Source organism: Camelus bactrianus, chromosome X (genome assembly GCF_048773025.1).
Source record: "Camelus bactrianus isolate YW-2024 breed Bactrian camel chromosome X, ASM4877302v1, whole genome shotgun sequence".
Classification (NCBI taxonomy): domain Eukaryota; kingdom Metazoa; phylum Chordata; class Mammalia; order Artiodactyla; family Camelidae; genus Camelus; species Camelus bactrianus.
The window spans coordinates 76,719,648-76,747,235 of record NC_133575.1 but is presented as its reverse complement, the minus strand read 5'-3'; the positions used below and the strand labels follow the sequence as shown (position 1 = coordinate 76,747,235).

General features: G+C 37.5%; 1 long non-coding RNA gene across 1 annotated transcript; it reads right to left on the bottom strand.

Moving 5' to 3' along the window:
- Positions 1-1,755: 1,755 nt before the first annotated feature.
- LOC141576359 (uncharacterized) lies at positions 1,756-27,588 on the bottom strand. The gene is made up of 3 exons (XR_012504708.1): positions 27,476-27,588; positions 4,572-4,722; positions 1,756-3,924 (listed from the first exon to the last, which is right to left on the bottom strand). It is a non-coding gene; the product is annotated as an uncharacterized LOC141576359 (long non-coding RNA).

Here is a 27,588-nt window from a genome sequence, read left to right as displayed (position 1 = left end):
TCAGGGTGGTATGGCCGTAGAATTTGCAGATACTGACAGGCATATGCAGAACAGATAAACAAGATTATACTGTATAGCAAAGGGAAATATATACAAGATCTCGTGGTAGCTCACAGCGAAAAAAAAAATGTGACAATGAATATATGTATGTTCATGTATAACTGAAAAATTGTGCTCTACACTGAAATTTGACACAACATTGTAAAATGACTATAACTCAATAAAAAAATGAAAAAAAATTCTAGAGAGAGGCTAGAGGTTCCCAAGGGAATAAAGAAGTGAGGATGGAGAAACAGGGAAGAGCGATATCAGTAGGGTCAAGTAAATTGGTATATAAATACAGTAAACTTCATGCCTCTGCTCATGCTGTTCCCTGGAAACATTATAAAGGCAAAAATTTGTTCTCTTGGCTCTTATTTTTAAATACGTAGAAGGAAGGCTGCTCGGGTAAATTTGAACAGAGAGATTCAGCTGTTCTTAGTGTGTTTCCAGTGTCCTGAGGTTAGGGGGCCGTGCGTAATCTGGTGTGAGGTGACAAAGATGTGCTCGGAATCTCACAAATAAATCCACTGCCAGATAACAGAGAGTGTATCATGTGTGTGACAAGAAGGAGGATGCCACTTTTAATGAGGCAATTATTGAAAACAATTTGAATTATAACTGTTAAAGGTCGCTCTTCAAGTTATATTCAATCTGCTTATGTCCCTCAATTATTTCTCACTTTGTTACCTAACAAAATTTTTCTAACATTCCAACAAGAGAACTGAGCTATATTTTCCTCTGTTTTATGACTCATCATCTGTCAAATAAGTTTTGTTGGTGGATTTCTTATTATAATTAGATCATAAATAACACAGTAATAAACTGAACAATATTCTTTTAAAAATCACATGGAATTTCAATGTATTTTTGTTTTCATCAGTGCATTTACCCTTCACCACAGTCAGTGAGATCCCTGATTTTTAATTCTGTCCAATAAAACCCTGATTTTTAAACATCTTAATAACCTGGAAATGGAAAATAATTCAATAATGTGATAAACACCAATACCAGATTTAACAGTGAAATATTAGAGCATTCTTTTATAAATATACTAATATTAGCATACTCATTGTATAGTATATTAAGTTTATGTTAATGAAAAGTTTCATAGTCAAATAAGTTTGGGAAACACTGGGTTAAAGTTTTTCTTTTAATGCAGGACTTCTCAGAACCTTTAAGATGTTAATATTTGCTGGGACTCTCTAATTAAAAGATATAATTTGCTGGTATCAGAAATGTATTCCAACACAGAAATTTTGTTCTTAGAGCATCTCCAGTGAGCCAGGCTCTGAGGAATATGCCTTGGCAAACAGTGACAACATGTTCAGCAGACAAAAGCCAGTATGTACCAACCTTCTGTTACCAATTACTCTTGACTAAGTCACCACAGATAGATGTCATGCTGTGACATGGTTAGATTTCATTGTGCATCCGAATCAGGTGGGGATGTTTGTCAAAATTCAGATTCCTAGGCTGTACTTTGATTCAGCCAATCTGGCCTGAGTTCTAGGAATCTACATGTTAACAAGCATCAAGTTAGGTTCCTGATTTAGGTGTCTAAAATTTATACTTTGACAGATACTCTATTAGAAAGCTGGGGTCAATTAATAAAAAAGAAAAGATAAATGTAATTAATTATATAATTTGGTGCTTTTAAAAAATTTTTTTAATATTTTTTATTGATTTATAATCATTTTACAATGTTGTGTCAAATTCCAGTGTAGAGCACAATTTTTCAGTTATACATGAACATATACATATTCATTGTCACATTTTTTTCTCTGTGAGCTACCACAAGATCTTGTGTATATTTCCCTATGCTATACAGTATAATCTTGTTCATCTATTCTACAATTTTGAAATCCCGTCTATTCCTTCCCACCCTCTGCCCCGTTCGCAACCACAAGTTTGTATTCTATGTCTATGAGTCTGTTTCTGTTTCATATTTATGCTTTGTTTTTTTGTTTTTGTTTTTGTTTTTTAGATTCCACATATGAGCGATCTCATATGGTATTTTTCTCTTTCTCTTTCTGGCTTACTTCACTTAGAATGACATTCTCCAGGAGCATCCATGTTGCTGCAAATGGCGTTATGTTGTTGGTTTTTATGGCTGAGTAGTATTCCATTGTATAAATATACCACCACTTCTTTATCCAGTCATCTGTTGATGGACATTTAGGCTGTTTCCATGTCTTGGATATTGTAAATAATGCTCCTATGAACATTGAGGTGCAGGTGTCATCCTGAAGTAGGGTTCCTTCTGGATATATGCCCAGGAGTGGGATTCCTGGTTCATACGGTAAGTCTATTCCTAGTCTTTTGAGGAATCTCCATACTGTTTTCCACAGTGGCTGCATAATTTGGTGCTTTTTAATTGAAGTATAGTTGGTTTACAATGTTGTATTAATTTCTGGTGTACAGAATGGTGATTCATTATATGCATATATATATATATATATGCCTTTTCATATTCTTTTTCATTATAGGCTATTACAAGGTATTGAGTATAGTTCCCTGTGCTATACAGAACCTTGTTATTTAATTATATAATTTTGAAACTGAAAGTTCAATGACACTGATATCACATGTTGAGACTGGAACACTAGGACATTGTGAAAGTTTAGTGACAAAAGGGCAATGAAGTATGGGTAAAGATGCTACATCCACCTGACTTATATAGCGGTCAGTTTAATACTCATATGACAAGCATGGACTCACTGACTTACATTTGCCTTAAAACATTTGTGTAATCTGCACTTTGATCACATGGCACATAACTGAAAGCAGTGAAGAGTGCCCTTCCCTTGATAAATTTCAACTTGCACTTTCCCTTCCAGCAATGATTACAGTTCTCTGCACAGAGCATGGTATTTTGTGCTTTATGCCTCTACTCATGCTGTTCCCCTTGTCTGAAATGTCTTTTTCCATGTTTCTTCCCCTGCTAACTTGTTCTCTGTTGAGCATGAATTTGTATGGATCGTTTGGAATGGGCGTAACTTATTTATGTAGTTAAAGGGGTGATGATTGAGGCTAGTAAAATACACACGAATGTGTCATTGTCAGGACAGGAATAGTGTGTTAGTCTGAAACAGGTACTAAAGATAGCTTAAAATTCCAAGGCAGGTTCAGAAGGACTCAGGCGATCCAGGAAGCTACAAATGTATAGCAATTCAAGAAGGGATTAGTAGGAGAAAGAGAAGCAGTTGAAATTGTGCTGTTTCCAAGATACTCTTTTTTTCACCTCATTGAATTTTGCTGATCATTGAATCTGCTTTGCTTGTTTGTTGGTAATAACTTCATTCATTTTTGATTAATTTTCATACCTGCATGAGTCTGTCTCAGCAATGGTACTTTACTGTGCGTTAATATTGATTACTGGTTACTGACTGAATGGAGTGGCTCTTTCTACTGGGCAGGCACACATCTTCGGATTTTGGTCAAAGCACTTACTTTTAATCATTCTGAAAATAAAAATATGATGCTTCTCAATTACTTCAATCATCACTACTTTTTTATTGAAGTATAGTTGGTTTACAATGTTGTATTAATTTCTGGTGTGCAGCATAGTGATTCAGTTGTATGTATGTATATATTCCTTTTCATATTCTTTTTCATTATAAGCCATTACAGCCATTGCAAGGTATTGAATATAGTTCCCTGCAATCATCACTACTTCTTTTCAATCTTCAGCTAAAGGGAGCATCATATCTTGCCATCTCCCCTATTCACATTTGGTGCTACAATTTTTTGTCAAGATGCCAAATATCTGCCGTGATAGACAGATATCAGTAGGTGGATGGCGGTCATAATGTCTGATACTGGAGAAGACTTCTATTTCAGTTTTTCAGAGATGTTAGACTTCACTCCTTTCTAGCATGAGACCTGTTTCCGGAGAAAAGAAAAGAAAGGATATTGCATTTAGTTATGATTCATGAATGTCAGGGTTTAAGTGTTTTAGGGCTTTGTGGGAGCGGAAGAGGTAGTGGAAACAGGAAGCCAGGCTGCCATAAGCACACACATAACAAGTAATTAATTGACTACAGACATGAGGGAACCTACAGAGGACGTTAGGAAATACTATTGTACATGAAATGTCTCATCGTTAATATGGAGAACAGCTGGATGGCTGGATGTTTGATAACGAAGCCAGTCATTTTAATTTGATCTAAGCTCCAGCTTTTAATTGAATTTATAAGAACATGGGAAAAATTAACAGGCAGCTTCTGGCAATTCAAAAATCGTATTTTGGCTCAGAGTCTAAGCTTCTCTCTAAATTTGGGAAATCTGGCTCTGGATAAAGATGGAGCAAAGAAAAATCATGCTGTAATACCAAGGACAGCAGAGCGATGTCTCTGATTTTAAATAAATGCAGATTGTCACTGTTTGTCAGAGGTAATTATTCCTGTGGACATAATCATATCTTACAGTGACTAACAGGTCAGCTCTAATTATTAAACAGTTGAATCAGCTATGTGACTTTTTTCTCTCTGAAAAGTCAAAAATATCACGTAGAATCATTTGTCAAAGACCTTCAAAGTGGAGGAGTGTGCTGAGGCCAGAGATGTATCTTCTTTGTTAATAGGCCCCAGAAGACCTGGGCAAGAAACTTTTTTTTATAATGGGACGCTGTATCTTTTGACTAGGGCCAGCGAAGACGTATAGGTTCAAAATTGCTGCCTCCTGCAAGAAATACAAAAGATCATCAGTTTTCTTTTCTTGAAAAAGGTGCCCCGAGCAATCACATTTGTATCCCAATAACCTCAATGTATAATCTAACCTGTCACTGTTTTGCATCCTCAGATGAAATGCTTTATCATCTAACTCCATCATTTAGGAGAACAATGGAAGGCAAAACAGACTATTCCGTGGTGGACGACATGAATCATATTCCAGAGGAGAGGGGTCCTAAAGATGAAGCATAGTTTTTCTTCCCCCTGTAGAGGCGATGGAGCTCTTCTGCCCCCTCTTTTTTCTTATAAAAGAACAGATTCAGTTGTTTTCATCCAGTTCCCAAATCACATCAAGCTGAAATTTTACTTTTTCAAAAACAGTTGGCCAGATTTTCTCAAAAAAAGCAAAAGCCAGCCCAACAGTCATCTACTTCAAGGAGTTTTCCCTAATTATCATGATCCCAGTTGATTTCTCCCTTTGTTTGCATTCTGTAGCATCTTACATACAATTTGAATGCAGTATCAGACTTATATTTTTGATTTACAATGTTGTATTAGTTTCTGGTGTAGAGCAAAGTGATTCAATTATACATATATATCTTCTTTTTAATATTCTTTTTCATTATGGGTTATTACAGGATATTGAATATAGTTCCCTGTGCTATACAGTAGGTCCTTGTTATTTATCTATTCTGTACATAGTAATTTGTATCTGCCAATCCCAAACTCCCAATTTATCCCTCTCCACCCCACTTCCCCCTCCCATAACGGTAAGTTTGTTTTCTATGCATTATCAGACTTATTTTTATTCCTTTCTTTAGCATGTGTCTATCTGAGATCTCATTCTAAATAACATGTTTATGAAGGGCAGGAATTGTCTCACTTTTGCATTTTCTCTAGTGTCTAGAAAATGACTGTGTGTACTATAGGTGCTTAATAGAAATGATCTATAGAACATGTTCATAAATGTCCTCGGGTAGCCTGTCTATTGGCAAAGGGCACTTGAAAAACTATTTAGCATCTAATAAAAAGTGTGGAAGTTATTTTTCCTGGGTAGAAACATTGTATAGGAGGTCTGTGACTTGTATACTTTGATATTATTTATTATGTAAATCATAGGTTGGAATTGGTAGGTTGATACACCAGAGACAGTAATTCCTTTTTAAATAACTTTGAAAATGCATCAATGAAGGCTTCAAACCTTAGGAATATCATATTATCTTAAAAGGATCATATCTAAAATGTGGAAAATAATCAATCTGTAACTGAAGAGGCTGTGTTCAAACTAGCACCAGATTTGGGGGATAATTAGTCTAATGGTATCTGTGGATGTAAATGAAAGGCTATAAAAATTACTTTGATTAATTGTGGTTGGTCGTACAGAGTAGAGGATACAGAAATATACAGCTGCTGAGGAAGCCCAGGGATGAAAGGGATTTGGGGAGACACAGTCAGTTTCTGATTATCTAAGTATAGGTAATTTACACCCCATGATGTGTTGTCAGTTTCATCACTGGCTAGCTTTCCCTTGTTACTCAGCCTTACCTTTTCCCTCTATCAGTTTTGTGGTCTTTAGAAACGTCCACTTAAGTAGGTGTCTAGATTCAACAAAATATAACCAGCAAGGTAAATTTCTGGAGGAAATAACTGCATGGAATGAAAAACAAGACACATAGCTATAGTAGATTCCAGGTCGTGGGTGAATGTGCTTCTGGGCTCATGTGGAATAGCTATGCTTTGTGAAAGCTCCTCTCACAATATAGCTTATTTAACAACCTTATTTGCATCAGTCTGTAGTACTCAACTGGGGGAACTAATTGGAATTCTTTGTGAAGCATATTGAATGCCATTTATTCTCACTATACATATTGGCTAGACATAATTTAGACCCCATGAGACATTATATGTATTTTAACCTATTTCTTCAGTTGCTGGACAACATGTAGAAAAAAAAAAAAAGTCTTCAGAATGAACATAGCAATACTGACAGGTTGAAAATTCCTGAAACTGTGTGTTGGTGGCATCTCTGTTCTGGACTCTGTATTCCACTCAGATTAAAGAGAAAGATAACCTCATGAGGATTAGATGTGGAATAAGTGAGAGGAGTGATGCTGACTGTAACCCCCTGCCCAATACCTTTATTTATTTATTTAGGTAATTGGAATATAGTTGATTTATAAAGTGTTAGTTTCTGGTATACAGCATAGTGATTCAGTTATACATATATATTCTTTTTCAGATTCTTTTCATTATAGGTTATTACAAGCTATTGAATATATTTCCCTGTGCTATACAGTAGAACCTTGTTGTTTATCTATTTTGTATATAGTAGTTCCCAATACCTTTATTCATTTTTTTATGAAGTGCATCATTAATGGAATATCTTTAGATTATGGACCTTAGCTGACTAAAAATTTGTTAAGAGCTAGATGACTGAGAACAGTGCCTTCTTGGACTGATTTTTTTTCCCTACATCTGTATTTGTCTTGTCTCCTCACAAGCACTTTAAGGACTGAGAGCGTAGCTGCCACAGGCTGTGCAGAGTGGCTTATACTTACTACGTACTTGTTAAATGCTGTTTGCATGAATGAATAACCTGGTAAAGCTATACTTTCTTCCTGCACATCAGTATTTATTTCATTCATGATAGTTTCCTTTTATTAAGGAAACCAGGAGACCCAGGCTTCCATGGTCAACTCTAATATTTGTCACTCTCAATATGAAGGGGCTCTTCCAATATCTTAATTCCAATACCATTTTATCTTATTCTTTTTGTTCTGGAACTTCTTTTCCATCTCTTTTATTACGTTTGTACTTCATCATAAAATTAAAAATTGGAGGTCTCCAAAAGACGTCTACCAACTTCTTATCCTTTCCAAACTTGGTTACCAATATGCATAATTTGCTATCATAAGGTAGCAATTTTATTTTAAAATAGCATTAGGTATTTATTTATATTTTCTTTTTGGCAGCCATCTTTAAATTTTTTAGTAGCCTGTGAGTAGGTTGAATGTGTAAGTGAATGAATGAGTGGATCTTGAATTTGACTTCTGCACATTCAAACAAGGTGCATGGAAATATCTGGCTGACCTTTTACCTTACAGGAATCCAAATGTTACATTGTACTTTTTCCTCTTTTCTAAAGTAAGTAGAACAAGGGACTTTGTTACTGTTTCTGTTAGCTCCAGGAAGGCAGAGACTATGGCTTTCACTTCCAGTCTCCAGGACAGTGCTAACATAATAGATCATCAATGAGTATTTCTAGAAGGAATGAATGCAAATGAAGATAGTATGATCAAGGAGCCACATGGACCTTCTAGCTGTCCTCAAACTTGCTAATTTATTTCATACCCCAGGGCCTTTGCACTTGCTGTTTCCTCTGTTCTGAATGCTCTAGATATCCATAGATTAATTTCATCATTTTATTTAGATCTATGTTAAAATGTTATGTCTTAAGGAAAATTTTCCCTCTACAGTCTATTAAAACAGTCTGCCTCCAACTACACCACCCCATTTGCTTTTTCTTCATAGCACATATTGCTATGACATTTTATTATATCATTTTGTGTTTGATGTTTTGTCTCTTTCCTCCCCCTGATCCACTGCCACATAGTACAGAATGTGAGGTCCATAAGTCTGGGGAGTGTATCACTCCAGGATCTCATTGGGAAACAGAAATCCTTACAGATGGTTCAAATCAAGAGACTTTAAAGAAGGATTACTTCCCGGCAGTATGGACAGGTTTATGGGAATAAACAAGGTATACTGAAACTAGGCTTGAAAGGGCAAGTGGAAGAAAGATCTAGTAAAGCTCAGTGAGAGCTGGATCTGAGAAGGAGGTTTGCCTTGAAGAAGATGTAGTCTTGCAGGGAGGGTATAGCTTAGTGGTAGAGTGCATGCTTAGCATGCATGAGGTCCTGGGTTCAATCCCAAGCACTGCTATTAAAAATAAGTAAATAAATAAACCTAATTATCCCCCCAAAAAATTTAAAGAAAAAGCTGTAGTTTTGGAGGAACTCAACTACTAACACAGAGAGAGACAACTCTGGAAGTCAGAAAGAGCAAGAGAAGAAATTATCAAGTCTCCTCTCTTCCCATACTTCAGTCTCCTGCCAGTGTGCCTGTTGTTAAAACCTGAGCAGGAACCAGCTAGCGAGGAGCCCAAGTCCTTAGCGATCAGCCCCTTGGGGAACAGAGTGGGCCAGAGAAGGGTGGAGAAATGAATCCCACGAGGGCAACAGAATAAATAGCACAGGTGTATTGTTTGGCTCACTGCTGTGTCTTTTATGCCCAGAACAGCACACTGTAGGTACTCAATAAAGATTTGTTAAATAAAATGGTCAATGGTAGTGGCAGGCTGGGAGCAAAGGAACTGTGGCATTCATCCAGGATATTATCATATAGGCTCTCAGATCTTATTTGGGGGGAAGGGTAGCTGTCCAAGGCCTATGTTTGGAGAAATTCACAGATAGCCCCAGAAGGGATGACAGTCAGTGCCTTTCATCTCAATCTAGTAACCACTTAGGTTGTAATTTATGCATTAGATCTTAATATTCAATGATTCTGGGAGAAATTTTCCAATAAGAAATTTTGGTAACTTGTCAGTTGTGTTTCTCAGAGTAAAAGGCACTGGAAGATAGCTAGGAATTACTTTATTCTTACACAAGATAAGCAAAAAAGTTTTAATGATATTATGGATTACCTAGCTTTAACTTCCAGATTGATTCACAGGGATTCATGGGGGTGAACAGCGTAAATAAGGGACAAAGTGATGGCTACGATCTCAACTGTGTCAGGTGTGTCCCTTTACTTCTTTCATTCTGCTTTGTTACAAGACCACCCTGACACCAGTGTGGATGATGGGTTTGAAGAGGGTATCTATTATTCACTGAAATAGGGAAATCAGGAGAAGGCTCAAGTATTAGAGGGAAGATGATGACTATAGTGTGGATACATGGAGTCTGAAGTAACTATTGGATACCCAAGTGGCAATATCTTTCTGCAGTTGGGATACCTAAGTCTGAATCTGAAGTAAGAAAACTGAAAATTATCAGCACACAGTAGTTGAAATCACAAGAGAGGATACTATCACCTAGAGAGTTCACCTAGGGATAACTTGCAGCATGAGAAGAAATACAGGCTCCTTGGATCTACTCCTGTCATCACCTCTGAACAAACCAGGAGCCAGCATGCCATGTCCCAAAATGCCCACCTCGAGTGTGTGGGTTTGGGGTGGAGTGTTCCACAGAGTGCAGAGCATGTGATCTGAGAAGCAGTGTCAAAGGATGAAACTGAAATAGCCAGAGACTCAGATAATCCCAACTAAAAGTTCAACTTGAAGGTGCAAGGCAGAGAGAATCCAGGCAATGATTACGACAAACCAAAGGCAGCAGATCAGAGCATAGTAATATAGATGACATTGCATGGGGAAGTTCCCTGAGTGCTGGGGCAGAGCCACCAGGGCCTTTCACTGGACACCTGCAGCTAAGGTGGAGGGGGAGAAGGAAGGTGCTAAGGGTACTGAGCCAACATAGAACAACTACAAAATGATGCAGAGAGAGAGAAGTCAGGTGAACATTGGTGGAGGATTTTGCCAGAGCATTTCTATTGCAGTGGTGGGAGCAAAAGGCAAACTATAGTAGATTGAGAAGTTGATAGAATAATAAAAAAAAGAATTCTAGGCTCTCCTTTCAAGAGGAAGATGTGTGCTCTAAGGAGGATTTTTGCTTTGTGTATTTTTAAGAAGAGAGATTCTTGAGTATGTGTGCAGCCTATGAGAAATATCTTGAAAATGAGCAAGAGAGAAGATAAAGGAGGGGAGAGAGAGAGAAAACACACATGAGAATAACAAATAGGCAAGGTCTTAAGAATTGTAGGGAATGGGGTCATGACTGTGGGTGGAAAGATTGTCTTGAAGCTGAGAAGTGAGACCTTTTCTTCAGAAGGTAGGACGGTAGAGTAATAAATAGGTTTTTGGGTGTTGAGATGGAAAGTTGAGGGAGTTGATATTTTATTCTCTTTAAAGAAAAAAGCAAGACTGAGAGAAAAGAGAGTTTTGGTGATGGTGGTGGTGATGGTGGTTTAGATCACTTTGTGAAAGTTGGCAAAGGTTTGGAATAGAAGGATCCATTAAAGCTGGAAGGGCCTTTACAAATGTCTTAGTTCTGTGGTCTTCAAACTTTTCTTTTTCACTCATCAGAACCATTGCTGCAAATGAACTCTTGGTAGAAATCTGCCATATGCAAATCAGATAGTTCAATGGCTCAGATGGAAGAGGTGGAGAGAAGGTCCTGAGCTGCAAACACTAGGTGTCCTTGCTCCCTCCGCCTGCACATCCTCCTTATTGCCCAATGCAGTTCCAGAAGCATCTCTGAGGCATCCCTAGGGCCCCTTTGAGTATGGTTTCAAGACCATCAACTTCATCATTTTGTGATGAGGCATCAAACACAGAGGAATGAATTGACTTGTCTGGAGTAGAATCAGGACTAGAATCTAATGCCTAGCCAGAACATTTTAAAACTGTATTATGCTGTCCCACTGCTTGCAGAACTAAAATCAATGGCCCTCAATAAACGTCTCCAAGAAAATGGAATTTTAAGCTTTATTTTCCTGACAACATTCACCCTTAAATTATTCCTTTCTGTACTTCACACTTATTTGTTAAAAGATGACAGGAAGAATCTAAAAAAATGATAGAAATGAACTTATTTACAAAACAGAAACAGAGTCACAGACATAGAAAGCAAACCTATGGTTACCAAAGGGGAAAGGTAGGAAGGGATAAATTAGGAGTTTGGGATTAGCAGATACACACCACTATATATAAGATAGATGAACAACAAGGACCTACTGTATAGCACAGGGAGCTGTCTTCAATACCTTGTAATACCCTATAATGAAAAAGAATCTGAAAAAGAATATGGGTGTATAACTGAATCACTATGCTGTACCCCACAACTAACACAACATTGTAAATCAACTGTACTTCAATCAAATAAAGGTGAAAGGAAATGTCTTTTTCTACCTACCTCACAACTTTTAGTTTAAATAAGAAAGTGTGACATGCTTAGAGATCCTTGGAAGGAAGTTGCATTGTACATTCAGTATATCACTTGTGAAAAATATAAAGGCTTTTCTGGGGACATCATCAACCAGAACTGGGAATGAAAAGCACTGGAATATTTTAAAACACTAAATTACTACATGTAATCTTCAGTAGCTTGTTTTTTTCCTACCTGGAATTATATTTCTAAGATTCATCATGTTATTGTGTGTACTTGTTGTTCATTCCTTTCACTGCTGTGTAATATTCCATGGCCTGACCGTACCACTATTTATTTATTGTCATTTAGGGGTACATGTATATGTGACACAATTAGAGTATTTTTTAAAAAGTAAGGAAAATGATTTTTTAAAAAATCAGTGTAGTAATGACCTCTTAAGGAAAGACAGGGGTAGGGAACTAGAAGTCCCAGGATAGCTTTATCATTGTTAATAATATTTCGTTGCAATGGTTCTCTGAGTGTGATCTCAAGGCTGCCAGCATCAGCATCACCTGAGATCTTGTTAGAAATTCACATTTTCTACCCAGTCGTCTTGAATCAGAAACTTAGGGGTGCGCCCAGCAATTGGGCTGTACCAATCTCTCTAGGTGAGTCTGAGGTATGCTGGTGTTTGAGTGCCACTACCGTAGTGTTATGCTTTGTAACTAACACATACGCTTCTCTTTCTCATTCTCTGTCTCTTTGTCTAATATGATATAATACAAAAGAAAAAAAAAATCTCATCAGTGACCTGCCAGGCATATCTTTATGCTGGGGAGATATTAGAGCTATTTGAGAGCAATTCTTTTTGCAGGCTAGTCAGGTGGGCAAATGGGGGGAAGAAAGAAAAGAGGAGGGTAGGGAGGGGATAGCTCAGTGGCGGTCCTGGGTTCAATCTTCAGAACCTCCCTTAAATACATAAATAAATACAAACCTAATTACCTCCCCCTTAAAATAATTGTTTTTTAATTAAAAAAAGAAAGGAAAGAAGAAGAGTGGAACCACGGAATGATTCAGAATGAAGGTGCAGGCGAGATAAGAGAAGATCCTTTTTGTAGTATATTACCGTAAGAGAGCAACTGAAAATACAGAGTATATTTTGAAGTGTACGTATATATTTGTGTGTGCATATACTTATGTGTGTGTGTGTGTGTGCACTTAGAATGACACCTTGCTTGGTAAGGTTAGCATGCCCCATTGGTAGAGATAATGACTCCCCCTCTCTACTTACCTCTGCTTCTGAATAATTTAGACCCAGCAGGGAATAACTTACTCTCACCACAGGACACAACTGCTGTTATTCAAATAGATCTTACTGCCTCGGCCAGGCATTCTAAAATGAAATGAATCTGTATCATTACAACTTTGACTCCCCCCTTTTTTTTTTTTATTCTGGAACTGCAGTTGCCTTCACAAGCTCCCTCTTTTCCCTGCTGTTAGCATTGCGTGTCATCATATTGAAAGTGAACACTCACACAAAGGAGATAAAAGCATAGTCTTTATTTATTTTGAAAGAACTCCATTATTAACTGAACATTTACTCTTAAAGGGCTTACTAGTGTTCAGACTGCAAAAGGGAAGTCCACTCTGAAAGGTACCACTTAGTCTAACAGTTAAAGATACCACTGTAGCACACAGAAGACACGGAGGACTTTAGCCTGCCAAATGCCTGGGGACACTTAGGGAAGAATCTCTTGAAAAAAATGAATTGTACCACATACACACCCTAAGGTGAAAACCTCTAGTGAACAGCCAATAGCACCAAATTAGTTTTATACATCTTTGGGGTTTGTCATTTGCAATCTGTTTCGGGCCATAGAGATACCAGAGTTTATCCTCTTTACCAGACTGTATTCAAGAAAGCCAAATTCCATAAGAAAGTCTCTTTTTATCACCTTGTGGAGATCCTTGATATTGTAATAACTTCCTAGCCAGTCTACCATCCCCCAACATCATCCACATGCCAATCTATCGTTTACGACACTGCTAGACTGACCTTTATGAAGCTTTGATCGTGTCCTTGGTCCACATGTTACCTTGCTGCCATTGCTCTAGCGAATTAGAAATTCAAGGCAGACTGTGAGCCCTATTCTTAGTAATTGTGAAGAATCTCCTTAACACATTTTTTGTGCACTAACCACTCCTGGTGTTATTTTACTATTTTAGTATTTTAGCCCTTCATCTTGGTCTCTTTACATATTTTTATCCTATTACATTGTTTTTCTTGTTGGTTGCCGCCAATTCTTTTTGGAATGTGAAAAGGTACAAATAGATGCATAAGTAGTTACCATAAGTCATTCTCCTTAAAGGGTGGCATTGCCTCTCTTGTGCACTAAATAAACTGTGAACTTCTCAGTCTAGCAGACATACTCCTTGGTGTGGCCTCAACCTACTTTTTCAGTTTTATTGTCCACTTTCCAAGGACGTCCACTCTTAGGTTTCATCAGACTAGATCATTTCCCTTTCTCCAAACTTGCCCTATGTTTCCCTGCCTCCACGCCTTTGCACATGCTGTTACCTCTACCAGGATTATTTCCTCTCTTATCTCTGCTGGGTGAGATCCTCTCTAGTAAATTCCATACCTCCACTGCTACTTCTTCCTGAGTCCTTCTCTGATCCAGCAACCATTTATAATCTGCCCTTCTCTAGAACATTTCCTTTACTGCCCTTTTCATATTCTACCTTGTATTACAGTTATTTGTGCACTTAGCTTATACCACCCCTCCCTTCATGCCCTGAAAGACTAGAAGCTTCTTAAGGGCAAGGGGCTGTGGCCCATTTCTCATTGTATCCTGTCTACAGAATGTAGATCAGTCTGCTGTATACCGTGGTTGCTCAACAAATGTTTGTTGAACAAATTTGTATGAATAAAAGTAATAAACACATGGAAGCAACCTCAATGTCCATTGACAGATGATTGGATAAAGAAGTTGTGGTATATATATATATGTATGTGTATATATATATACACACACATACATACATACATACATACAATAGAATACTACTCAGCTATAAAAATGAAATAATACCATTTGCAGCAACATGGATGGACCTGGAGATCGTCATTCTAAATGGAGTAAGTCAGACAGAGAAAGACAAATATCATATTATATCACATATGTGGAATCTAAAAAAATGACATAAATGAACTTATTTATAAAACAAAAATAGACTCACAGACATAGAAAACAAACTTATGGTTACCAAAGAGGAAAGAGGAGTAGGGATAAATTAGGAGTTTGGGATTAGGAGATACAAACTACTATATATAAAATAGATAAACAACAAGGTCATACTGTATAGCACAGGGAATTATATTCAGTGGCTTGTAATAACCTATGATGAAAAAGAACCTGAAGAAGAATATATATTATATATGTATTATATATATATATATGACTGAATCACTATGCTGTACACCAGAAACTACACAACATTGTAAGTCAACCATAATTCAATTTAAAAAATAATAAATGCAACTGTATTTCTGTTTGGGTGGGAGAGCTCATGTTTTAGCATCTGGATATATGTGCAGAGACATATGGGGCCACCTAGTACAACTCATTCCCACTACTGGAAAACCCAACAAAAAGAGTAGGTCCTGCTGTCACAGGGTGAGAGTAGCACTAGCTCCTTTAAGGATATCTTGCCTCTTTTTCATTGAAAAGGAACGTTAGTCCCTGAGGATTGAATAATCAGGGATGAAAGGATCTAATGAATATTGAAAATACAGTTAAACATCCACAGGAGAAATATAGACACAATAACATGGTAATGCTAACCTCCAGGCAGACGATAAGGATACAATTTATTTGTTCTCCTATAGTATAATTCTTGGAATGGTTAAATGTCCCATTGAGTTGCCCAGACTATCTGTGGAGTCACCAGACACTCTGTCATTTTAAAGAATTTGATAACATGCCCTTAGAGATGGAGACAGGATACAGCTGCCAAAATTAGACCTGATGATTGAGTGCAGCAGAATTCCTAGTATGACAAAATCAGGAAGCAGGAATTTGTTGAGCTGAAAAGCATAACAGGAAAGCAAAAGACAATGATAATACTTGATTCTTAAAGTGGATGCTGTTAAATAAATATACAAAGATGCCAGGAGTTTAAAAACGATGCTTATTTTCCTCTTCTTCGTCTTCTTTTTTTTTTTTTTTTTTATATACTACGTGTAAAGAAAAGATTGCCCACCATTCCAGTTCTACAAAGATCAAGCCTTTAGCCACTGCAGTCACCCACCGACAGTGCACCCTGAGGGAAATTCAGGGTGGAGAAAACCAGGAAGCATTCTGTGCTTTGGATATACTGGCCCCTAGATAATTAAGATGCATATCTAAGGAATAATTTCCATGACCACCCAGATTCTGGCATCTTCCCATACATAGAAAAGCACTAAGATCATTAACTCAAGATATCTGGTCTTTGTGATTAGCAGTAATCTTTTGATATTCAACTACATATTTTTCTCCCCAGCAAAAAATTCATATATAGCCTGGCTCCTCCCTTACCTCTTTGGAGCAGTTCCTCAGAGCTCTCTGAGAGGCTGTCTCCCAGGCTGTAGTCCTCAGTAAGGTCCCCAAAGGAAACTGAGTTCACAACTTTTAACATTGTGCCTTTTTCTTTCAGTAGAAACATGTGACCTTGTTCATTATTGCTTATAAGAACAACATTCTGAAAATGCTTTCTGTTGACTAGACTCATCATATACTTCATATTTACCTAATTGGTTTAAAAAAGGCAAAAAAAAAAAAAAAAGCTGAGGAGCAAAAGGAAAAGGAACAAAGAAGACTTGAAAGTTATTTTGGAGATTTTTGTTTAGGCTTGAAAAAAATTGGCCTTCAGCAGGCTGCTCCTGACACACCATTCACTCTACGACCCTCAAAACCAAACAGTATGAATAATCCAGAGCTTGCCAGAATCCAAGACTTTTATATTAAAGTCATTCTTTTTTTTCCTTCAGCATTGTGTAGCTGCTTTGCTGCAAAGAACAGAAACACACTTCCTGCCTTTCTTTTTTCTTTTCTTTTTTGTTTCAAGAGCAAGCTTTAGAGTTTAACTAAAATTTCCCCATCAAATAAAGTGGGACAGCAGTACTTAGGACTATTTTACTGTTTTTATTCATGACCTGGGTCACAGAAAAATGCTAGCTTTGAAGCCTGAAAAAAAATAGACTTCTTTATTTTTTTTTAACATTTAGAAAATACCACATTCATCTTTAACATAATGTAGAAAAGGTGCTTGATTCCTTATATGCCCTCCATTATTAATGTTCCAAGCAGTAAAATTTAGGAAATAAAATGCTGCTTTTAATGCATGTGATTGATCACTTCTGAATTCTAAAGAATAACTATGCAAAGCATTATGTTTTTGCTTTAGGTCTTCATAAGTCATCTACATAGAGGTTGCTAAGCCAGAAGATGCAATCGTGACATGGTGCATGTAGGTATTCAGGTTATATTTTAATTGCTATGGGATTACATTTCAATTCTTTCCCTACAGTTTTCCCCACAATAACCACCGAGGTAGTCTTCCTGCTTTGGTGTTTCATTACACCTCGGTTCCCCTCCACATCACAACCAGATACATCTTCATTTTCTTCAAATGGATAATAACACTTTCCTCCTATAAAAAACCTTCATTGTTTGCTGAATCTCTTTGGTCTTGGCATTCAAGACCCTCCAGGAGTTGGCTCCAGTTCATCTTTCTAGCTTTTCCTATCACTAACGACTCCCTTGGGTGGATTCAGGTTTCAAGCAAACTCACACACTCTATACATCACACACACACACACACACACACACGCACCGTCCTATCTGTCCTTTCCCAAACCACTGCTTGTGCTCTTAGAATACTCTCTACCTAGACCATCCAATCCCTCCGTGGAGCAATAATCAGCATCGAGGTTGCAGAGAACAAAGAACTTTACTTGGAGGTCTTAAGAATTGCAAATCAGGAGACGTAGATAGGGGTAAAACCAAAAGACTGTTCCAGGGAAGAGAGAGTCGGGGCTTATAAACACAAAATCACAAGGTTGTTCAAGAATTATGATGGACACTGATGCCAGAAAGGAACAATTTGTCCTTAAGGGACAGTCCATCCCCAGTTTTTTTATGTAAAGGGTCTGAGAAGTATCTTGGGTTTCTGGATGCCTATGTCAAGACAAGAAGTGGTGAAAGTTCAGATTCTATCTGGGCTGAGACATGCATATGTCACACTTCCTCCATGACCTCCCATCTTCATTTTAGAGAGCTCTTTTAGTAATACTGACTCCATTTTGATTTTCCTTTCACACTTCATTTCTACCAATATTTTGAGGCCCCATTTAAATGCTCCATGTTTCACAAGTCTTACATCCCCCGTTTATTATAGTTTTTATATCTTACTTCCCCTCACTATTATTTTCCCTCACAATAGCTCCTTAATTGCAGAAATCTACCTTATAATCCTGTAGCACTGTAGCAGCCTTCCTTGTACAGGCTGATTGCCAATAATACTTGTGGAATGATGAGAATGAACTCTAATATCCATCACTGGACCTCTGACTTTTCTTGTCTTAATTACATTTAGATATTCCTACTCTTCTGGTTAAGGGAGTTCATGTTGTAGCAACCTTTCTTTCCATAAACTAGAGGGACCAGGTGACTTATAGATGACAGCGCTGTTTATCATCAGAGATATAATGAGGGTTTTTTTGTTTTTGTTTTTGTTTATTGAAGTACAGTTGATCTACAATGTTTCAGTTATTCAGCATAGTGATTCAGTTATACATATACATATATATCTCTTCTTTTTTAGATTCTTTCCCATTATAGGTTATTACAAGGTATTGAATATAGTTCCCTCTGCTACACAGTAGGTTCTTATGGTCTACCTATTTTATATGTAGTAGTGTGTATCTATTAATCCCAAACTCCTAATTTATCCCACCCCCTCTTTCCCTTTTGGTAATAATAAGTTTGTTTTCTGTGTCTGTTTATTAAACATCAGGTTTATTAATGGAAAACAATAGTTCAGAACAAGGAGTGAAGTCTCTGAATCAATAAAATTGACATAACACAGCAGGATCTAGTCGTCTCAGACATTTGAAAGAATGACCAAACCATCAATATAGCCCATAGGATGTGGGAGTCTGCATGAAACAAAGTCTTAGATACATCAATATAACCATGCGGCAGACCCAAGATAACAGTTTCTTTAGCTTCAAGTAGAATTTGCATAAAGCCCAGAACTCAAGCCTCAGGGGCCAACAATACTCAAAATAATCTTCACAGCTATCTAAGGGTTTAGCTATCTCTCACTGATAAAAGGTGTTATTTCACATTTCTTGACTCATCATTTAAAAGCAAATGTCCTGGCCACTAGAATAAAGGCTTAAGAGTTCTCCTCCTTGTTTATTTGGTGAGTTAAGTTGGCAGGCCACCACCAGAGGGAAATTGATGTCTGTTAGTACCACAGGTGTGAGCTTCACAACCTCTCTTTCTGGAAAATGTCCAGGATGTCACTGTTTTGAAGGCTGACTTCCCCTTGCAAAAAAAAAAAAAAAAAAAAAAAAAAAGTAAATGTATCCTGTACTATTGTCACACTGAGCTATAGACCAGCCAGGGCTTAAAAGCCTCTTGAGAAATAAACACAAGTGACAAAAGACTAATTCTTTTGGCATTCTTCACAGGAAAACCATGTTCCTCTCTACACAGAAAACTCCATGAGGTTAGTCATTTGTGGGTTCCTTACAAGTCCCTCTCTGGGTGGAGGGAGGGGGAGAGCTGCCAGTTATCTGTTTGTGTGGGTGGTCTGACAGCAATATCTGTCACCTCCTGACCTCAGGAGTGACATAGCTGATTAGGCTGACTGGTGGCCGGTTGCCTTCCTTTTTCTCTGCTCCATGTCTCTCTCCCCTAAAGCTCTGCCAAGTTCTCTGATATTTTGAAAACAACTTCTTGTCTCTGATGGCTTTGATGGAAGAGCTGCAAACTAGGTATGAAGGAATTCAACCACATTTAGGGACGAAAGAGCAGGAAGATTATTCTAGAAACCTGAATAATAAGTATCTTATAAAATGAAGCACCCGCTGTTCATTCAGTGAAGGTCCGGATCCTGGAACCATCTTAATGAGCTCATGTACTGTTTAGCTGTCCCACTAGGAGTCTGTCACTCAGCACAAACAAAACAAGCAAACACGTCAATACTGGGGACCACCAAGTTGCTTTTCCCCCAGTGTGTTCTGCACACATGAATCAGTCAAAATGTGGGAAACATGGATGAAACAGATTCAAAGGCTTTTGAAAGTAGGACTTCTCGAAACCTTTATTCTGTCCCCATGTGCTTTGTGACTAAGAGGAAGCCAGTGTATGCAGCGTTTCCCTACTGAGTCTGACCATGAGAGCCATTTCTCAGGCTCACCCAGTGGGACCAGGGCTCAGTCCTTTGATGAATGTAGATGTAAGACCAAATCCTTGGTAACAACAGCCTCTGTCAGCAGCAGCCCTATTGAAGAACAGTTCGCAGAGTGAACTCGTTTTTTGTTTTCTTTCGTGGATCAAACTCTCTGTGCTCATTGTAACATTCTGTTCTTGGCTTAAGTAACAGTGCAATTAGCATAGTCCTGCATATTTTTTGTTTTAGGTCACTCTTAGAAGCTAGTTTACTTATATTTAGAAAAACAGTACAGAACAACCTTGCCCTTCCAGAACATTCTTTTCTTGAGTTTCCTTTTTGAGTCTTCACACAACTAGGATTCAGGAGAACTGAAATGATATAATTTCTGGGAGGAACCCCAGGTCTCCACTAACTTGGTAGGCATTATAATTAACTTTTTACTCTGGTTGGAGTGGTAATATTGGGTCTGATGCAAATGACTTCTTCTTTCTGGTTTATTTATTCATTTGATAAGTATGTATTGACTGCTTACAAAAGTCCTAGCACCCTTTTAGGTGTTTGGGATAGAGTTGTTAACCAAAATCTCCAAACTCATGCAGCTTACATTTTATGGGAGAAGATTGGCAGGGAAATATGTTAGTGAATAAATGATCCACTTACAGATTGGATAATTGATATGAAGGAACTAAAATGAAGTGAGAAACTGGAGAATGACTCAGGGGAGTGAGGAATTCTTTATGTTAAAAAAATGCAATTTTGGGGGAGGGTATAGCACAAGTGGTAGAGCTCATGCTTAGCATGCATGAGGTCCTGGGTTCAATCCCCAGTTTTATCATTAAATAAGTAAATAAATAAACCTAGTTACTCCCCCCCCAAAAAAACCAAAGTGCAATTTCTTTTTTTCCCCTCTTAATAAGCATTTATTTCAAAATTTTTCTTATCATGAAAGTTACATATGAAAAATAAATATGTAACAGTTAAAGTAAATTCATGTAAATTTTTTTTATTGAATTAGAGTCAGCTTACAATGTTGTATCAATTTCTGATGTACAGCATAATGTTTCAGTCATCCAGATACATCCATATATTCAAAAGTGCAATTTACAATTTAAGTTGCTAATCACAAATATGCTTGCCCGATAATGAAATTCTGTAGTAACAAAACGTTAGCCTCTCCTTTTCTTTAAAACTAGAGTGTGTAAAGAGGAGGTGATAACCGAACCAAGGAGGAGGCAGCTATATGAAGATCTAGACTTCCAAGGGCAGAAGTCTAGAAGGGTAAACTTCCAAGTGGAAACCCTAGGAATTACAAGAACCCTTTGGCTGTGTTAAGAGTAGAAAAAAAGGCCAGTGTGGCTGGACCGTAGGTGAACAAGGGGACAGACAATTCATGTGATTTCATAAACCAGCGCTTCTCAAAGTGTGAACAGGTAACTCAGTACTCACACACACACACACACATTGACTAGCAAGCTGTACAGTTAAGTTTGCTGGGTAAGAGATGGTGTCCTCAGGTGTTCAATTTATGCAGGTGTCCCGATGATTCTCAGATTATGAAAAATCAGGGAGATGTGATGTAGTGCAGTGATTCTCAAAATATCTTTCCTGGCCCAGTGACATCAGTATCACCTGGACATTTGTTAGAAATGCAGATTCTCAACCCCAGCCCAGACCTACAGAATCAGAAACTCTGGGTCTGGGGTTCCAACAGCCTGGGTTGGAATAAGCTGTCCATGCAATTCTGATGCCAGACAGAATTAGAGAATCACTGTGCTAGAAAATAACTGGTATTCAATACCTTGTAATACCCTACAATGAAAAAGAACATGAAAATGTGTGTATGTATATATATGGATCACTATGCTGTACACCAGAAATTAATACAACATTGTAAACCGACTATACTTCAATTTAAAAAAAAAGAAAATAACTGGGAGTGTGGGTGTCGGGTAAAAGAGTGTCCCTCTCGACTGGCAAAAAGTATCTTCTCTCATTTCAAATCCTCTTTCCTTCACGTGTGCCCTTGAACTCATCTTCTACTGGAAAGGACCTAGCTTAATTCATTTAGTAATTCTTCCTGACTGTTTTAGGAGTAAACAGGCAGTGCTCTCAGGACTGTACATGACTTATTTCAGCTAATCCTTATAATAACACTGCAGGATAGGTACTGGTATCATCCCCATTTTATAGATTAGGAACTAAGGGCACAGAAAAGAAACTTACCCAGGTCACACAGGGCATAAGAAGAAGGGTGTAAGTGTGAGCCATTCGGTTCCAGCACCGCATGAATAAATACTTTTTTAGATGGCCTCTCGGTATACTTGGGAACGGCTGGGGTGATTTGATCTAAGATAACATTGTTCAAAGAATTGCCTTCACTTTTGACTTTGACTTTAAGTCACTGAATGATGCCCAGAGGGGTCATCTGGTGACTATTCTTGTCCAAGGCTCAGAGAGGTGAAAACAGCTCACCTAAGATGATATAGCCGGTTAGTCTCAGAGCCAGGACAAAGCCCAGGTCACTAACTTTCAACTCAGTGTTAAGACGTGTCCAATGAAAACAAAACTGGCGACATACTGAAAACAACAAAGCTAGGCCAGGTATCCAGCAGCTCACGTGTGTACATTTCTTTATCTTGCTATTGTAAGCACAGTGAGTTCTTTTCCTGATTCTGGTGTCCTTGAAGGGCCATAGGACAAGGTCCCCCAGGGAGGATACTGCTCTGTCTAGCAATACTGCCCTCTCTGCACACAGGGTGCAAGATGGGAACATTAAGTTCTATTTGTAACACCTTTCATTGTCAAATACACAAAAACAACAACGCATCAAAAACCAAGTCGCTTTTCACTCCGGGTTCGTTTCTATTTCCTATCTTGTCTGGTTGTTTGTTTGCTTGGTTTTGTTTTTAACTTGTCTTCTCATTATATCTGTGGTGAAATTTTGCCAGGGGATCTAGAGAAGTTGGTTTTCTGTGTACCCTTAAGAAAATTATTCATCAGCCCGGCTCTCTAAGCTTAAGGCCTTATCACAAATCCTCAACAATATTAAACATCGACTCTCCATTTTGAAATATTAAACGTGGAAGTTTTCTGTCTTTACCTTCTGCTCTGCATTTACAAAAGCGTGATGTATAATTTAAGTTTTTAATCTCAAATGTGTTTGCTCTATAGGAAAGTTCTGTAATGATAAAATGTACTGCATCAGCTTGAGTTTCTTTATAAATATACTAACTTCTCTTGTAATCTTACTTTTATTACAGTGAGTGGATAAATTATTAATTCCAATGTAAAATCCAGTTCTGATTGGCATGATTTTTATTTTCGTTGGACTCATTTAAGCTAGTTTGGGGGGGTCTCTTAGAGAATTAATAGGAGATTGTAATGATATATCATATTTTGTAAATTACATGTAATTTTAAAACACATTTCCCACTTATTATCAGGCCCACCAAACAACTTCTATTTGAAGAAAAGAGAAGTATCTTCAAAAAAAATTTTGGAGGTTTTTAACATAAAATTAATTCCATCCTTGGCTCTCTCACAAACACAGTGTCTATGAGAGTGAAGACTGTGCCCTCAATGTTTTCTGAAGGCAAACTCTGACTTGCAAACCCTTTCTCAAGTATTTTTGAGACTCGAGTGTGTGCTGAGAAGTAATACCCATGGTCTTAGTAAGGACCTGAGGAGAAGGTATTTTACTCAAATACCAGTCTCCTCTTTTTTTCCCTGCTTTGCTTTCAGTAAAATTATGACTTTTGCAACGCATACCTTAATAATCAATGTGAGTCATTTTGCTTTCATGCTAATACTGGGTTTTCTGCTGCAATAAAAGAAAACATTTCTAAACTGTTCTAGTTCCTGAAAACGGGTGCACAGGCCCGTGTACCACAATATAAAAATTCTGTGTTGTACAATTAGTTTCAATTAAGAGCTAGTTAAATTTTCAGGTAAATTAGTATCCGACTTCCCTGGCAGGGCGAGTTAGCAGCATTCCTGCAAGTTGAGATATTATTAGAAAGTGTTTTTACCTTTATTATAGCTGGTTAACCACAGATCACATCAGGTTTAGTGAAAAGGCTGACTTCTCTTCCGAGTGGCAGTTCCCATGCTAGGATTACGTGTTTCTCCAGAAGGCTGAGGGAGAGTTTCACTTTTGATTTTTATTTTATTTATTTTTTAATGGCAGTACTGGGGACTGAACCCAGGACCTTGTGCATGCTAAGCAGGGGCTCTACCACTGAGCTAACCCCTCCCCCCTTCACTTTTTAGTCTATTTGGTTTTTTTTCACCTGTATGCATTCATTTTCTTTCATCAAGCAATGCGTAAACTATAGTAAATAGTGACTAGGTAGGGTGACAAACTGTCCTGGTTTGCCTGGTACTGAGGGCTTTTCCTTGAATGCAGCACTTTTGGTGCCCAAACCAAGAGTCTCAGGCCAACAGAGATGGTTGGGGACCTGAGTTCAGGAAAGTTGTTCCTATGACAATGCAAAAGCTTTATACTCCACAAGAGTTAATTCCAGACTTAAAGAAGGGAGGTTTGGGAAGATAACTTAATACATCTCACGGATAATAAGGGAGTGAAAATCATCAATTCAGTCAACAGGTCTTAGAACTGGTCAGGTGTCAAGGTCAGAGTTAACAGGAAAAGTATGAGGAGAGGAGACTCAATAATCATAATCTTAGATTCTATACCCTTATCCTGGGTCTCAGGATCTAGTCTAAATGTTAATTAAAGAGTGGAGTTTGTATATTGAGCTGAAGGATAGTGGAAAGGATTATTAAAGGTGTCTGCACTATTTATTTTTATCTGCTGAGTGTGCAATGAAATACAACAGGCTGTGAATGATTGTGTAAGAGTCACCGAACTGTGTCATTAGATGTGAGCCAGAAGGCTGGGATCCTGTTAAATGTCTTTCCGTTTTCAGCCTATGGAATTTGAGTTCTGAGAGCGGAAGTGTACATTTGGATGTGAAGTCTAGGATACAGACCAAGAGTGTTTGGACTTTTAGTTCTTTGATCCAACACAAAGTTACGTGCTTTCAGTCAAGTGGCTTAAACTTAATGCCACAGTTTTCTGATTCTTTGATTTGAGAGAGTGAAAGTTAGCTCTCAAGCTCTAGGCTGAACAATATTGGCAGTCCATAAAAGTAGTGGTTATTTGAAGTGAAGATGGGAGAAAGGTCAGCTTTCAGATCAGAAATGAGCTCTATGAATGCATGGTGCAGCCACCATTCCTTTCCCATGTTATTTGCCCGTCAGGAACCAACATGGCTAGCATCAAGTGGAAAGTCCTCTGTCTGACTTTCATTATCCACTCCCAAACTACCTAGCAAGTCCTATTTCCCACTGGGCAATTTGGCATGAGAGTCAGCGCATCATGCATCCTGAGAGTCTGGGTTCAAATTCTTGCTCCATCATCATATAAACTCTATAATCCTGGCCATATTACTTAATCTCTTTGTGCCTCATTTTCCTCATTTGCAAAATTGGCCTATTATTAATAATATATTACTCACAGGGGTAAACATATGTAAAATACTGAGAATAGTGCCTTGCACAGTGTCTGCTATTATTATTATTACTGTTGTCATCATTATTATTCCTTAAAGGTGTCCCTTGCTTTAGGTTTCATGTTCTCTTTAATATCTACATGCCATCCTGACTTTTTGTTTTATATTTTTGCTTGTGATGAATTCTCTTCATGTGACATGATACTTTTTCCCGCCTGCCCAAACTGGATCCATTTTAAAACCACCACTTCAATTCTGATCTCTTATGTGAGACTTTCACAAAACTTTCCTTTTGATAAATTCCTTTATTATGACTCCCCAGACCATGCATTTCGGCTTTCAACTATCTGCTGTTTGGTGTGTGCTAATGTTGTCTCCTCTGCTGATCTGAAAACTTTTTGACAGCTGGGGCTATGTCTTGTCTACTTTATTGTATGTTTTACAGCCTCTAGAATGTTTCTGGCTAAACGGCTGATTGATTCATATCAGGAAACCGATGCCTAAATTTGGTCCTTTGATTCTCCCACTACTTTTGAGACAGAAAGCCATCAGTTAAATCACTTCAGGAATCTGTCTCACAAAATCTTGCTGATTTTACACTATTTTTCAGCAGCTATGTATTTGTGATAGAATATCATTTACAGGTCAGTTTTCTTTCATGCTTGGATTCAGAAAAGAATAAAACATGGTGCTTTTACATGAAGTTCATATACATCACTAAACAACACTTACTAGAGTTCATCCCATTAAGAAAGGGTGAATTATAAGAACAATTTAAAAAAATTTATTACTGAAATTTCCACATACACATAAAAGAATAATATAATCAGTTCCACATAACTGTCACTCAATTTCCACAATCATTAACATTAACCTTTCCAATCTTGTTTTATCTATCCCACCCATTTTTGGGGGGCCTGGAATATTTTAAAGCAAAGTCATCATATTTCATCTGTAAAAAGTTCAGTATGCACCATTAACAGCTGAAGAGATAAAAAAGGCTAAAATCATCAAATCTTTTCTTACCATCTTATAACTTTAGTAATATTACTTTGCTCTCTTCTACCCCAAAGATATAAGTAAACCTATAAAAATAGATGTTCCTAGTAGATGACAGGAAATATATGTGAAACACGAAGGGTATTTTACTGTCTCAGCTGTAGTCTTTGAAGTATAGCAGGAACCATGCTTTTGATAAGAAACACTGCATTATGATTTCAATGTGATAGATTACTATAATAATCAAATGGAAAGTATATATTTATTTCATTTGAATGTCTTTTCAGCTCTATGATATTTTTGGATGTGTTAAATAAATGTGGGATGGGGCTATCCAGGTTCATTATACAATGTAGCTCATCAATCTATTTTTAAAAGGCTATGTTTCTAGAGATGTTAGAATCTAATGGCCTCAATGATCTGAAAACACTATTTCACAAACGATTGTGGTATCATTCCCTCCTAAGCTGATCATAAACTACACCACAGGTGTAAAAGTAGATGTTTAAATACCTATTTACCTTATTCAGTTTAGCAAGCACTGTCCATACAAATGGTAATCATTGGTTTATAAATGACGGTCAGTTATGTTTTGTTGTGTTTCTAAAGTTACAGTTTAATACTACACCGGTTTGAGCAATATAGAGTTTGTAAATCTTAAAGCCACAGTATTAAGTAAAGAGGCACATTATGAGAATTGTTAGGAACATGCATGTTTCTTACAACAAAAACTGAATAGTTCTGTTACGCCAATCTGAGCCAGACATATACAAGAAATAAAATTTAGGGGTTAAGGTTGTTAGTTATTTATACATTTTACCTGTAGATTGGAAGTCTGTATTGTTTATGCTGGTTTCCCTACAGCTGAGGTGAGCCTGGATATTCACATCCCTGCGAGCACCATAAATCCATGAAGACAACATCAGCTCTAAC